The sequence below is a fragment of the Panthera leo genome, chromosome A1, assembly GCF_018350215.1.
Source record: "Panthera leo isolate Ple1 chromosome A1, P.leo_Ple1_pat1.1, whole genome shotgun sequence".
Lineage (NCBI taxonomy): Eukaryota > Metazoa > Chordata > Mammalia > Carnivora > Felidae > Panthera > Panthera leo.
The window spans coordinates 115,456,409-115,469,164 of NC_056679.1; the positions used below are offsets into that span (position 1 = coordinate 115,456,409).

General features: G+C 37.8%; 2 protein-coding genes across 7 annotated transcripts in view; one reads left to right on the forward strand and one right to left on the reverse strand.

The window, feature by feature from the left end:
* The window catches only part of SIL1 (SIL1 nucleotide exchange factor), a 288,817-nt gene extending 285,935 nt beyond the window's left edge, over nt 1-2,882 (reverse strand). Inside the window, exon 1 of one of the 2 annotated variants that reach the window (XM_042936630.1) lies at nt 2,513-2,882. The gene's annotated coding sequence lies outside the window, so the exon portion shown is untranslated. Of the gene's footprint in view, nt 1-2,435 lie in introns of both variants that reach the window. The other variant, XM_042936624.1, reaches the window with a different exon arrangement.
* A 94-nt stretch (nt 2,883-2,976) lies between these two features.
* The window catches only part of MATR3 (matrin 3), a 29,007-nt gene continuing 19,227 nt past the window's right edge, over nt 2,977-12,756 (forward strand). Inside the window, exons 1-2 of one of the 5 annotated variants that reach the window (XM_042936549.1) lie at nt 2,977-3,106; nt 8,869-8,944. The gene's annotated coding sequence lies outside the window, so the exon portion shown is untranslated. Of the gene's footprint in view, nt 3,107-8,190; nt 8,710-8,868; nt 8,945-8,973; nt 8,992-12,756 lie in introns of those variants that run through there. The other 4 variants (XM_042936560.1, XM_042936539.1, XM_042936578.1 and 1 more) reach the window with 4 other exon arrangements.

The following is a 12,756-nucleotide window of genomic DNA, read 5'->3' on the forward strand; positions in this document are numbered from 1 at the left end:
CTTATTACATGTATACCTATTCAAAAATTCCTTCTTAAACCCCCTCTTGCTGCCCCTCCAAGTAGACTACAGCTCTGCTGAAGGCAGTACCATATAATGCTCAGAAGCTCTGGGTTTGGACTTATATAGAACTGGGTTCAAATCCTGCTTTTTGTTGCTATTTAGCTGCATCATGTGCAAGTTTTTTAATCTTAGTAAAACAAGAATAATGGTCCCTTACTCTCAAAATTATGGTAATTATAAGGTATTAATAAGCTGCTTAGTGATTATGTGGCATCAAAATGTATGTCCTCAGTATGTCTCCTAGTCAAAACTGAAAGGTCTTCATTATCAGCTCAAATCCAGGCTCTTTCCTGGTATTAAAGTCATGTAACATAGTTGTACCAAGCTTGTCATTTAGACCTTTCAAGGTCTTAGCAGAAATTCTTGCTTTTGCCTCATTATTTACCACACCTGGTGCACACCTCACCCACTCCCAAGTTATCCAAACCAATATAGAGCTCTTGGTCCATCTCTACTCACAGCCAGGCCTACCTTGAGGCCAGATTCCTTGTCCAATCTCCATCAGACTACGATCCTCAAAAGGTAGGCAATTTGTCATTGAATCCACATCCTTGTACTATGTCCTTCATGAAACAGGCATATGATAAGCTGAAACCTTGTATTAACTTTGGTTTCCAATGTGTTTTTGCTGGTGAGCCATTAAGCAGACCCTCAATAAATAATTACTCAATGAAAAAGTTTGATTTTTCTTTGTATGATCACCAGATGGCATTACAGCCTTATACAAAAGCATGGGTAAGTGTGTATCTTAGTGCTAACATGCATTCATGTTTCTCCATGAGGAGCAGAGCCTCTTGTTCCATCTAAGAGCTGGAAACAACAAAGGGGAGTCTTAGCCTTTGTTGGAATCAAAGGCTCACCAATTAGAAAGCAGATGTGGTTTTGAATGGAAGGAAGATACAATATTCACTGAAGAATTTGGATCCCCCAAAATTTCATTCCAGAGCTAACTAGTAGGCTTAAACATTACTTACTCAGTTGTTTATTTATACAACATACATGGAGATGTGGGATTATAGTTCCACTGTTCATGGCTATTTAAAAGTTTCTCTTGTTTGACTCTAGCCCTCAGACATAACTTAGTCACAAAATTGAAGTCACCTAACTATAATTCCCAAGTCTTCAACCAAATCTAATGAAAACTCCACACCATCTTCTCTGCCTCTTGTTAAAGACATACCTCCTTTTACCTGGATCCTTTTCTTTTAGGAGTGTCCATTATGAACTGTCCCTTGTCTAACCTCTTTTTTCAACCAAACCTTTCCTAACAACCCTTTCTGTCAACATTTCTTAAATGGTTAACTTTGTTTATTTTGAGAAAGCAAGTGTGAGTGGGAGGGGGCGGAGCCTGATTTCACAAACTGTTAGATCATGATCTGAGTGGAAATCAGGAGTCGGACACTTAATTGATTCAGCCACGCAGGCGGCTCTGTTCTGCAATCATTTTAATTGTGCTCAAAACCCTCATAGGAAAACAAAAAATTCAACCCTGCTTTCTCCACTCTCTTCATAGCCAAACCTTTTCTGCACTGGGTAATTTCCAGCTTCCTGTTTCAACACATTAAGTACCTACAGTCTGACTTCCTCTCACTGGAAGCAAGTCCATAAAGTTAAGAATGATGTTCATGTTGCTAAATTTTTTGTTGGATGCTTTTAGTCCTAGTCTTCCCTATTGATAGCATTTCACCCTGTTGATGACTTGGTCCTTTAAGTATTTTGGCTGTTAAGGCAGTAAAATTTGTGTGCCTTCCTACTCTTCCCAAACCTTTCTGCTTTTTCCCCCCCTACCTCTGCGTTCACTTGGGTCTCCTTTGCCATGCAGCTCTACCTGGTTAGTTTCTCAAGGTCCTAAGGCCTCTTTTTTCACTAGGCTATCTCCAGCTTATCTTTCAAATATCATTGCTTCATTTATACCATTTACTCAAGTGTGCCAGTAACCCACACTTTTTCCTCCATGAGCTCAAGACCCAATGCCACTCCTTTAAAATTGATGCCAAACATCTTAAGCCTCCCCTCCTGGTACTCTTCCAGAGCCAGTTAATTGCACTGCTAACCATACAGTTGTCATTCATCCACGTCCCTCAACTTCCATATTCAGTCAAATTGACAAGAGTTGAGTTCTGGCCTAAACTACTCTTCAAATTTCTACTGGTCTCTGGTCTTCATCTTTGCCCTCTCCACTATCTTCACAGAGTACCCTGAATGATTTTTCAAAGATGCGAATCTGATTCAGCATACTGAAGATTTTAAAAATTCGAGTGCTGTTAATTAGTATTTATGTTCACTCATTTAACTCAGCCATCTGGTGACTGCCTGTTCCTCTGCATTTAATTTTGAAAATCCAGGGAAATGGCCCTTAACTCCAGCTTTACCTGCAATTTCTCAGTCTTAGCTCAGGATTTTCACATATGCAATTCGGGAACCTCCATCAGCCTCAGGATTGTTTTACCTTCAGTCAAATTCGAAGTGGCGGCGGCGGTATTTTCGATGGGCTGGGTTCGCTATCTTCCGCCTCGATGACTCTCCACGGAATTACTGAGATTAAAAACAACGAAAATGGTATGGGTACCCTCGCCTGGCGCTTGCTGCCACTTGTCGGCAAATACGGAGGAAAATAATCAGAATAGTAATCAGGTCTAACTAGTGACTCCTGTGACTCGCTTCTAACGCATACCCTTATTTAAATTTTGCATCATGCAGTTCAAGGGTTGGGGGAAAGCCTTTTTGGGAAATGGGACTCGAACCTGTAAACAGGTTCTCTATCCATTTCCCGCCACAGGCGGGCTACAGGATTAGAGAACAACGACCGCCATCGGCGCGAGCAGTATACGCTCACTGAGTAGGAGGAGGGGCCTGGCGCGCGCAGAAACTGGACCTGAGAGGGGGTGGGGTGGGGGAGAACTCTCTCGCGAGAGCGGGTTTGTTCTTGCAGCCGCTCCTGCCACCTCTTACCCTCGCCGTTGCTGCGGGGGATTGTGGGAGCCTCCGCGTCCCGCTCGCTAGGAGAGAGGTATCTCTCCTTTTCCCTCTCCCTTTCCTTAAGGTAGGCGTGAAGCGGGTAAGAATCGGGGTGGGGTGGCCGGGGGCTCTCCGCGTCCGCCGGGAGGAGGCAGCGACGGCGACAGGGGCCGTGGGGAGCCGGCGGCGCGCCTTTCTTGCTCGCTCCCGCTCGCCCGCTCTGCCTCCCTCCTCGCTGCGTATGTGAGCCGCCTGATCGGCGGCCGCCATGTTAGGAGCGCAGTGGCGGCGCAACCAGCCTCCTCGGGCGGCGGAGGTGAGCGGTCTCGGGGGGAGACACGCGGCCAGCCAAGGGCCCGGGGTGCGGCAGGAGAGTCGGGGGGCGCGAAGGGCAGCAGATCGACCGAGCTTCCCGCGTCCTAGGCTTGCTGTGGGCGGGGGCGGGACGACGAGCCCGTTACACGCGGACTGCAGCGCTAAGGCGAAGGGAGGAGCGCTCGAGGCCTGAGGGACTGACTGTCCACTGGGGGCCTGCCGTTTGGGGAGAATAGTTAAAGCAGAGAAGTCTTGGAATAGGGCCAGCCCCAGATAGGTGTTTGTTTTGTTTTGTTTTTCCTGTTTGCCCTTAAAAATGTGCCGCAAAATGGAGGATTTCGCAGACTCTGAACAGCTTAGTCGTTTGAGGAGCGTTTCTTTATTCTCTTGGTTCACGGCCTTCCCTGTGCTCTTCGCCCATCGCTTCATAGCGCCCTCTAAGACTCCCCTGTCCCCCGCCCACACACATGCGCGCGGGATTTTAGCTGGACCTCAGAAACAATTCCTCCCCACCCCCATCGCGTAAAAATGGCCGAAAAATGAAACGTTAACGCTTGTTTTTCCTGTTGCGTCGTGGAGAAAGCCTCCTGCAGTAGGCTGCGAGCCAAGATACTTGTTCTTGTTTAGAGAGTCACCTAATATTTCTTTCCTCTTTATTAAAATATTATCAGTCTGCGTTCTTCTAGAGAGGATCGTATGTTGTGGGACCTTCCGGTTTCCAGACAAAGGGTTTGGAGTACCGTGGTGTAGGCGCATCGTTGTTCTTTTCATTGCTAGCTTTGTGCCTTGTTCGGTGTTTTACAGGGACTTTTCCCATGTGCCATGGAATAATTCTAAATGTTTTTCCTGCTCTGTGGCCCTATTCTGTGGAATATTCCTATTGGATCAGTTACAGTTTTCTAGCCAGATATTTCTAGAACGTTTATGGCGATTCCGAAATTTCTAGTCTTCAAGCGCGCTGGAATAATGTGAGAATCGTTGATTCCCAGGTCTTAGTCATGAGATTTTGTCTTGATGATGCGTTCTGTGTGGTGACTAGAGCTTGGTTTAAAATTTTTAAGAAGTCGATAAAAGACAGTTTTCTTCCAGTTAAATTGAAACAGTTGTACTCGGCGGGAAAATTTCTATTTTAGACTATTTAAATAAAGGTTGAAAATATCCTGTGGAAAAGTCAATGGCTCAGTCATATGCGCGGTCTGTCGTCATAATTTTTCAACGGTAATACTGTCAGAAATGAAAGTAGAGCTAGATTTTGTTGTTGTTGTTGTTGTTGTTGTTACATAAACTCTGTATTCCTTCTGCACTTAACCTGAATCTTTTTGCAAAGTTGAAATTGAACACAATTGAAGTACTAAATGATTGTTGTGCTTGGTTATGTAAGATTAGGAAGAGATCTTTAGCCAGATGCTGTTTGTGGTGAAGTGCTTTAAATTTACATTTCTGCCCTTGAACTTAACATTTATGTGGTTATAACATTAACGTGTGTTTTACCCAGAGAGGAAATTTTCCCTTTATCTTCACATAACTCCCTTCTCAGCTATATGTAAGTGAAGTTGCCTTTACATAGCCTTTTCAACTAATTGGAAAGGATTTAACCACTCTTGACCTGATGACTATGTACGTTAAAGGAGTCTTTAAACATACTCATTTTATTAACACTTTTAGGGAAGCATAAAGGCTAAGTAATAATACAAGTCTGCTAATGATAGGCAAACAAATTTTAACAACTGAGGAATGTAAGTAAATCGTCTTACATGACCTCAGAAATAAAATGTAATTCAAATCTTTAATTTTATGAGAGAAGATTAAAGCTCAAGGAGGTGGTGGTAATAATAGTCAAATGGGCAGTGCTGTAGGTTTATTCTAGAACACTTGCATCTTGATTGGATACGTGATTCAGACTCACCTTATAATAAATAGGCTTGAAAATGGAAGGGCAACAAATGTCCATTGATGGATGAATGGATAAAGATGTGTATATGTGTGTGTGTATAAAAATACACACACACACATATACACAATGGAGTATTACTTAGCAATCAAAAAGAATGAAATCTTGCCATTCGCATCTATGTGAATGAAACTAGAGGGTATTAGGCTAAGCGAAATTAGACAAATACATGACTTCACTCGTATGAGGACTTTAAGATACAAAACAGGTAAGATACAAAACAGATGAACATAAGGGAAGGGAAGCAAAAATAATATAAAAACAGGGAAGGGGACAAAAACATAAAGACTCTTAAATATGGAGAACAAACAGAGGGTTACTGGAGGGGATAGGAGGGGGGCTAAATTGGTAAGGGGCATTAAAGAATCTACTCCTGAAATCATTGTTGCACTACATGCTAACTTGGATGTAAATTTAAAAAATTAAGAAAAACTAAAAATAATTAAAAATAAACTTAAAAAAGTGGAAGGGCTATACTTACAGGAATTTATTCTAAGAGAATAGTATGTAAAAGATTTGTGCACATAAAGATCGCCTCAGTGACTGTCGGTTAAGCGTTTTACTTCGGCTCAGGTCGTGGTCTTGTGGTTCATGAGTTCGAGCCCCGTATTGGGCTCTATGCTGACCTGCTTGAGATTCTGTGTCTCCCTCTCTTATCTGACCCTCCTCCCCTTGCTCACTCTCTTTCTCAAAAATAAACAAAAAATTTTTTTAAAGATTTGTGCACATAAATGTTAATCTACGCTATTAAGCTTACTAAAACTCTGAAAGATTCAACACTTAGAGATCTGCTAATTACAATGTGGCCATCAGATGGAAATCTATATAGTTTTTTAAAAGAATGTTTTAGCAAGAGTAATCATGGGAAAATGAATATAATATTACTTGGAAAGAAAATAAAATTTTTGGTGGTCCCAAAAATACTTTTTTTTGGTTGTTTCTTAAAGGAATTTAGGAATAAACATAAAAATAGAGACGTACCAAAATGTGTGAGTTCTGGATGTTGGTGTTAGCTTTATGGGTGATTTATATTTCCTTCAATTTGTTTTTCTGAAATTTCCACAAGAAATTACACATATTTTTATATGGGGAGGGTGGTGAAACTTTTTTTTTGTACATGGTAGACTGCTTAAAAGACCAGTACTTTGTGTTTTGTTTTTTTAGGACCTCGTGTATTTTTGAGGGGAATTAAGATAAAAGTGAGCCAGCTTCTTGAAGTCTGAAGTGCAGAGTATTCAAAAGTGACAAAAAGTAGTGTTTATTCTGTAACATACTCTGGTTATTATGTGTAGACAAATGGAGGAATCTTAAGGCATCCTTATGTAAGAATATTGAATTTCCCTCTATAGAAACTAATGGTAATTAGGTTACAATGTGAAGTGCAGCCATTAAACTATTTTAAGAATGATCAAAACCAAAGAATTGGGTAATGGTTTCTTAGATATTACTCTTAGTACATCTTTCAGTTAAAGATACTTTTTAAAAATACGTATATACTTTTTTTTTAATGCGTACTTTTTTTTAGAGTTGCATTAAAACTGTCCTGCACTTCGGGCAACAGGTTCTGAGTGGACTTGACTTTGGGATGGACAGTACTGAGTTTGTTGAGGGTGGAGTGGAAGGGTTGTAGACAGTACAGGTTTGCAAGTTTCTTCATACATATATATATACACACACACATACACACATGGTTATTCCACGGATAACACTGCAAAGAAACAAAGCTCTGTAATTTATAATTCTTACCTATATATCGGGCCTTCTTGTTGGATCATTAAAATTAAGAGTTCTGAAATTTGTGATTTAAAAATAAAAGTTTACACGTAGAAAATCTTAGTGGGTCATTAAAACTAGAACAGAGAGAAAAGCCAATGGTTTGAGAGAATTGTAGGGATGTGGCCTTTAAAAGATATTTATAAGTGGTTTTTAAAGTTCTCTAGTTTTTGACTCACTGTAGCATGTATCTATTATAAGCATAAATATAAACTTATAGTACAATAGGAGTTGTATGATAAACTGCTATGTTATCTTTCCTGGCTTAAATATAATTACTGTGGCAGATCTGAGTAGATGGAGTGCCTTTGATGTGATGCAGCTTCCTTATTTGCAGCTGTCTATCTTTGATGTTCTGTGCATATATAAGGCTCAAGACTTGGAAATTAAAATTTATATGAAGTAGCAATGAAATCTTAAGTTTAATTTTTTTTAATTTAATTAAATTTTTTGTTTTAGGGGCACCTGAGTGTCCCTTAAGCGTCCAACTTCTCAGGTCATGATCTCCTAGTACGTGGGTTCGAGTGCAACATCGGGCTCTCTGCTGTCAACGTGGCAGCCCGCTTTAGATCCTGTCTCCCTCTCTCTCTATGCCCCTCAAAAGTAAACATTAAAAAAAATTAAAATTGTTTTAATTTAAAGAGGAGGACTGAGGCTTTTCAGTAAGGTTATGGCAGGAGAGGTGTAAGGCCTTCGTTTTGAAGGATGACAGGATAATTTAAAGGTAGATTGGCATTGGAGAATGAAGGAGGAAGAGGAGGTTTAATTTGTTCACTTCCTCTAGCATCTGGTTCTTTTCTTCAGTGTTGTTTAGGTGACTACCAGTCTTTAAATCTGGTGTCATTTAAAGTTAACATCTGATTCGGTAGCAAAATTCAAACATTAATTCAAATCCAGCTTTGAGTAGGAATGAATGAGACACTAAAGTTGATGTATGAAATGGGGAGTACAGTGTATGTGAAAGGTTTATAAGCTCTTTATTGTCTTTGGGTCAGTCCTTTTGCATCTGAAGTTTTTCTCATTGGTTGTTAGGATCAGATGATGTTACATCAAAGTAGATGATTATTATGGTGCTAACCATGTGTCAGAAACCATTCTAAGTGTTTTATGTGGACTAATTTATTAAATGTTTACAGCCTTGTGAAATGGGTATTGTTTTCATTCCCATATTACGAATGAAAGCAAAACAAATGTTAAGTGACTTGTTCAAAGTCAACTATTTTGTAGTAGGACTTGCATTCAAATCAAGGTATTTGGGCTCCAAAAATCTCAGTATATACCAAATCAAAGAGTTGAACAAATGTTTGTGGAAACCAAGAAAATAGAACATAAAGAGTGGAAGGAAAAATCTTAAGAGTGCGCAATGGCAGCTTGAAAAAAACCACTCATTTTGCTTTCTCTTTTTCTTTAAGTTTGTTTATTTTGAGAGTACAAGCCAGGAAGGGGCACAGAGAGAGAGTCCCAAGCAGGCCCTTCGATGTCAGTACTGAGCCTTACGTGGTAGGTCGGTCTCGGGAACTGTAAGATATGACCTGTGCTGAAATCAAGAGTTGACGCTTAACCAACTGAACCACCCAGGGGCCCCTCATTTTGCATTTAAGTAGAGAAGTAATCTCAGCTAGTGTCAAAATCAAATTGAATCCAAAATGGTAGGTAAATGGAATAATTTTCTATCCTGTATTGTTTTAATCTGAAAATGTTTAGTGTGTGATTGAAAGTTGCTAAGAAAAAATTTTAAGTCTAGGAAGAAGAAAAATATTCTAACCCTGATTAGGAATCCCTCCTGATTAACATGTTTTCTATTTTAGCAGCTGAAGGCACTTTGCAACAAACACTTTTATCATTAGCCTAAGGATCAAGAAGTGGGCTAGAAGTTGAATCCAGGTCTGTAAAATGGATTAAGAATGATAATCATAAAGGATCTTTAAAAGGTTAATACTGGTTTTCCAACCTTCTCAGCACTACATTTTATAATGTTTTGTTTTTCCCCTGTTGCATGAGGCACATGCTGCTTTACCCAAAATGAAATGAATAGAGCTATTACTTTATTTCCTAAGAATTTTACTATTCATTTTATTTTTTAAAAACCTTTAAAAAGTTACTCAAAGGTAAGCCATACTAAAGTGAGATTGTGGCACTGAAGAGCCACAGATTAAAGTATAAGGTTTTAAGTGGTTTTAAGCTCTCTATATAAAAGATTGAATGGTTCCTCAGATACTAAAATATATTACTATATATATATTAATTTTAAGTATGTTCTACACCCAGTGTCAGGTTTGAACTCATGACTGTGCCATCAAGAATTCCATGCACTACTGACTGGGGCGGCCGGGTGCCCCTAAAATCCATTTATTTATTTTTATGGTTTGTTTATTTTGAGGGGGGGGGGGAAACATGAGTCAGGTAGGGGCAGAGACAAGGACAGGAAGAGAATCTCAAACAGGCTCCCCGCTGTCAGCTTGGAGCTTGATATGAGGCTGGAACTCATGAACCATGAGATCATGACCTGAGCCAAAATCAGACACTTAACTGACTGAGCCACCCAGGTGCCCCCATTTTTTAAAAATCAAACCCTTAAATGAAATACAAGTTAGAAAATTTATTAAGAAAGTATATAGAGATGTGAACTAACATTAAAATGAAAATTTACTAACTTTGAAATGGAAACTGTTAGTGAATTATAAGGCCATTATAAAATTAATAACGTGAGAAACTTCTAAATATGGAATCATTAACCTAACTCTATACTATAATTGGAAATGAGTCAGGTGCTTGGTTTAAAAATTCTGACCACAGGAATCCATGCTTCTGTGTGATTGATGACAAAAATTAAGCAGCTGTCTTTCCAAATAATGCTTCTTTGAAATTACTAATAGTGAACTATCCCTGCCATCTATCTATTGGTGACATGATTAGGATATTTTTGCTGTGTTGGTGGTGTTGGTTGCTAGCTTAAACGTTATTTGGTGTATTTCACATGAATAATTTAACAAATCACAAGGGTGTTTCCTTCCATAGAAGAAAATTTCTTACATCCCTTTCGTGTTTTTAATTCAGAAGGGGAAAAATACTACAAGAAGGTACAGTTTTCTAGCTGTTGCTTATAAGTTTTTATAGGATTAAAGGTTTAAAATAATGCCAATATAAAGGTTTTCTTTTCCTGAGTATTTCTACAAACGTTTAGGATTATACATGTGTTAAAATTAGTTGTTTTTAAGAAGTGATTATTGCACAGAATTGAGAATATAGCTAAACTTCCATATGGTAGTAGTTAGATATCTTTAAAAGAGCATTTAAAATTTTTGAATTTAGAAGCTGAAGGCTTTTTTCTATGTTTTAAAGAACTGAAGACCCCTTATGCTCATTTTAGTAACCCTGCAAAATAACCCTCTGAATGAATAATAGGACTAATAAGAAATTGTTATTTTACTTAGGAAATCTAGATGTGGAACAACCATTTGCTTCCCTTCACCCTGAACTAAAGTAAATGTAATGAAGATGGTTATTCATTGAAGGGGGACAGTTGAATGTTACTAACTGAAACTTCTTAACCATACATACAGCTCTTTGTTCAGATGTTGAACATGAAGTTAACATTTTTAGTAACATTTACACTTAGATCATGAACTAGGTTTAAACATTCTAGCTTAATTATTTAAATTATTGATTATTTTATTTAAATCAGGTTTCCTGATTTTAGGGTAGAGGTACTGCCCTTTTTTGGGAGTGAAAGGTTTTTTGCATTGATGGGCATTGAGATTTTAAATGGACATACTGGATTTTGACATCACATTCTAGATTAGTTATCTCAAACTACTTTGAACTTTATTAACCTTTACTGTAGCATACTATGAAAAGGTCATTTTGTAATTATGGGGAAAAGACATAACAGTACAATAAGCTAACCTTTTAAAAAAAACTTAATTTAGTAAACATCTCAGTGTTGTGCTGACTTTAGTAGGCAGTAGGTCTTGCTTAAATTTAAATTAGCCTTTTAAAATGAATTGTCTTTTTATTACCACTGACCACAAAGATAGTAAAGGAACTTTTTTCATAAGTGCTCTTTGAACAGTGCTGTCATGTCTGATTTCTCTCAGTTTCTTTGTTCTAATTTTAAAAAAATAAGAATTTCACTCAAAAGTCTGACTTAAGTCACTTTTCACTTATAATGTCTCATGTCCTTGTGTGGGGCTACATTTAAGTTCATACTCTGAATCTCAAAAATATTAAGGTTATTCTTACGAGATTACAAGTTGTCATGGGATTTACATTGTTTGTCTTGCTCTTTCTGAGTTTTTCTGACATCATTTTCTGTTTTGTCTTAAGGTTATCTTTTACCTTCTCTTGTTTCCTTTTTGCAGATCTACCCCTTTCATACATGCTACAAAGAAAAGTAATTGAGATATTTGTAATCTAACAACCATTTCTTTAAAGTGTGATCAATTAAATTTTTACACATTCACTAATACTATTGTATAATTTCCCTAAGGGAAAGGAATAGTTCTTTAAAACAAACAAAAAAAAAAAACAACTGGTTTTTCTTTATTATGCAGCTTTGGCTGTAACATGTACAGCAAATTAATAGTAATGTTGATGCTTTGAAATACTGATTTTGAAAAACCCTCTAATGGTTTTGACCTTTTAAGAGAAAGTATACGTGAAAATTTAGAGGGTCCTAAATGTTTACACGGTATTTCAACTGCCATCCTGTGTGGCGTTTATCAGACATACCAAAGAAACTCATCCAAAAAAGTCTACTTACTCTTGTCTTTATTTTATTATTCTTAAAGCAGAAGTAGTTTACATTGTAGATCTCATCAAGAACTAGTTTCTTTAGTATCTTTTCTCAATTTCATCTTTCTTGGTGTGCAAAAACATCTTCTGTAATTCCAGTCACCTCTGATAGCATTTGTGTCTTTTTAACTTTGTTACATCTTTTTGTAAAATCTAAGTCTTGCCTGCAACTTTTTTTTTATACTTCCTCTACCACTGTTATGTCCAGTGTTTCCTTGCTTTATTGGGTCATTGGTGGAATTGGTCCCATAATAGACTTGTAACTATTGAATATTGCCCAGTTTTTAATGTAATAAAGTTTAATAATATTAAACCACCATTGCTTAGGTGTATGGGTGATCAAATGTGTGAAACTTAACAGAGCAATGCTTCTTAATAGAATTATGTGGCAAACAACTTAAGAGTTAATCTCTGTATATAGTTGTGATTAGAGATAATTGTTTCATCAAGAACAATTGTTACGTACATTGTTTGATATTTAATGAGAATCATTTGTAAATGCTTTGCAAATTCCTCTGTAACAATTTCTGAGATAAAATAATGATTTAAGGAAGATAATGAAAGTAATTTCATCCAGAAACATGTCTTGGGGGATTGTATTCAGAATTTAAAATTTCCAGGTGATTGAGCTGTTCTTGTGAAAAGTTAACAAATCTATATAAGCACAATATCATTTTCATTTTTATCTGTTTTGAGCTCTGGAGGTTCTGTAGCCCTGAATATTAAATGAGCTTTGATGGATGCTAACTTAGGGGGGAATTTCACTTCTTTAAATCACCTGTACTTCCTGTACCTGGGTTTTTTCTTGGGAGTTCTCCTATTTCTACATTGACCATACTTAGTTCTCCTTACTTTTTTAAGATTAGAAATGAAATATGCACTGCCTGATATAGGATGGACAT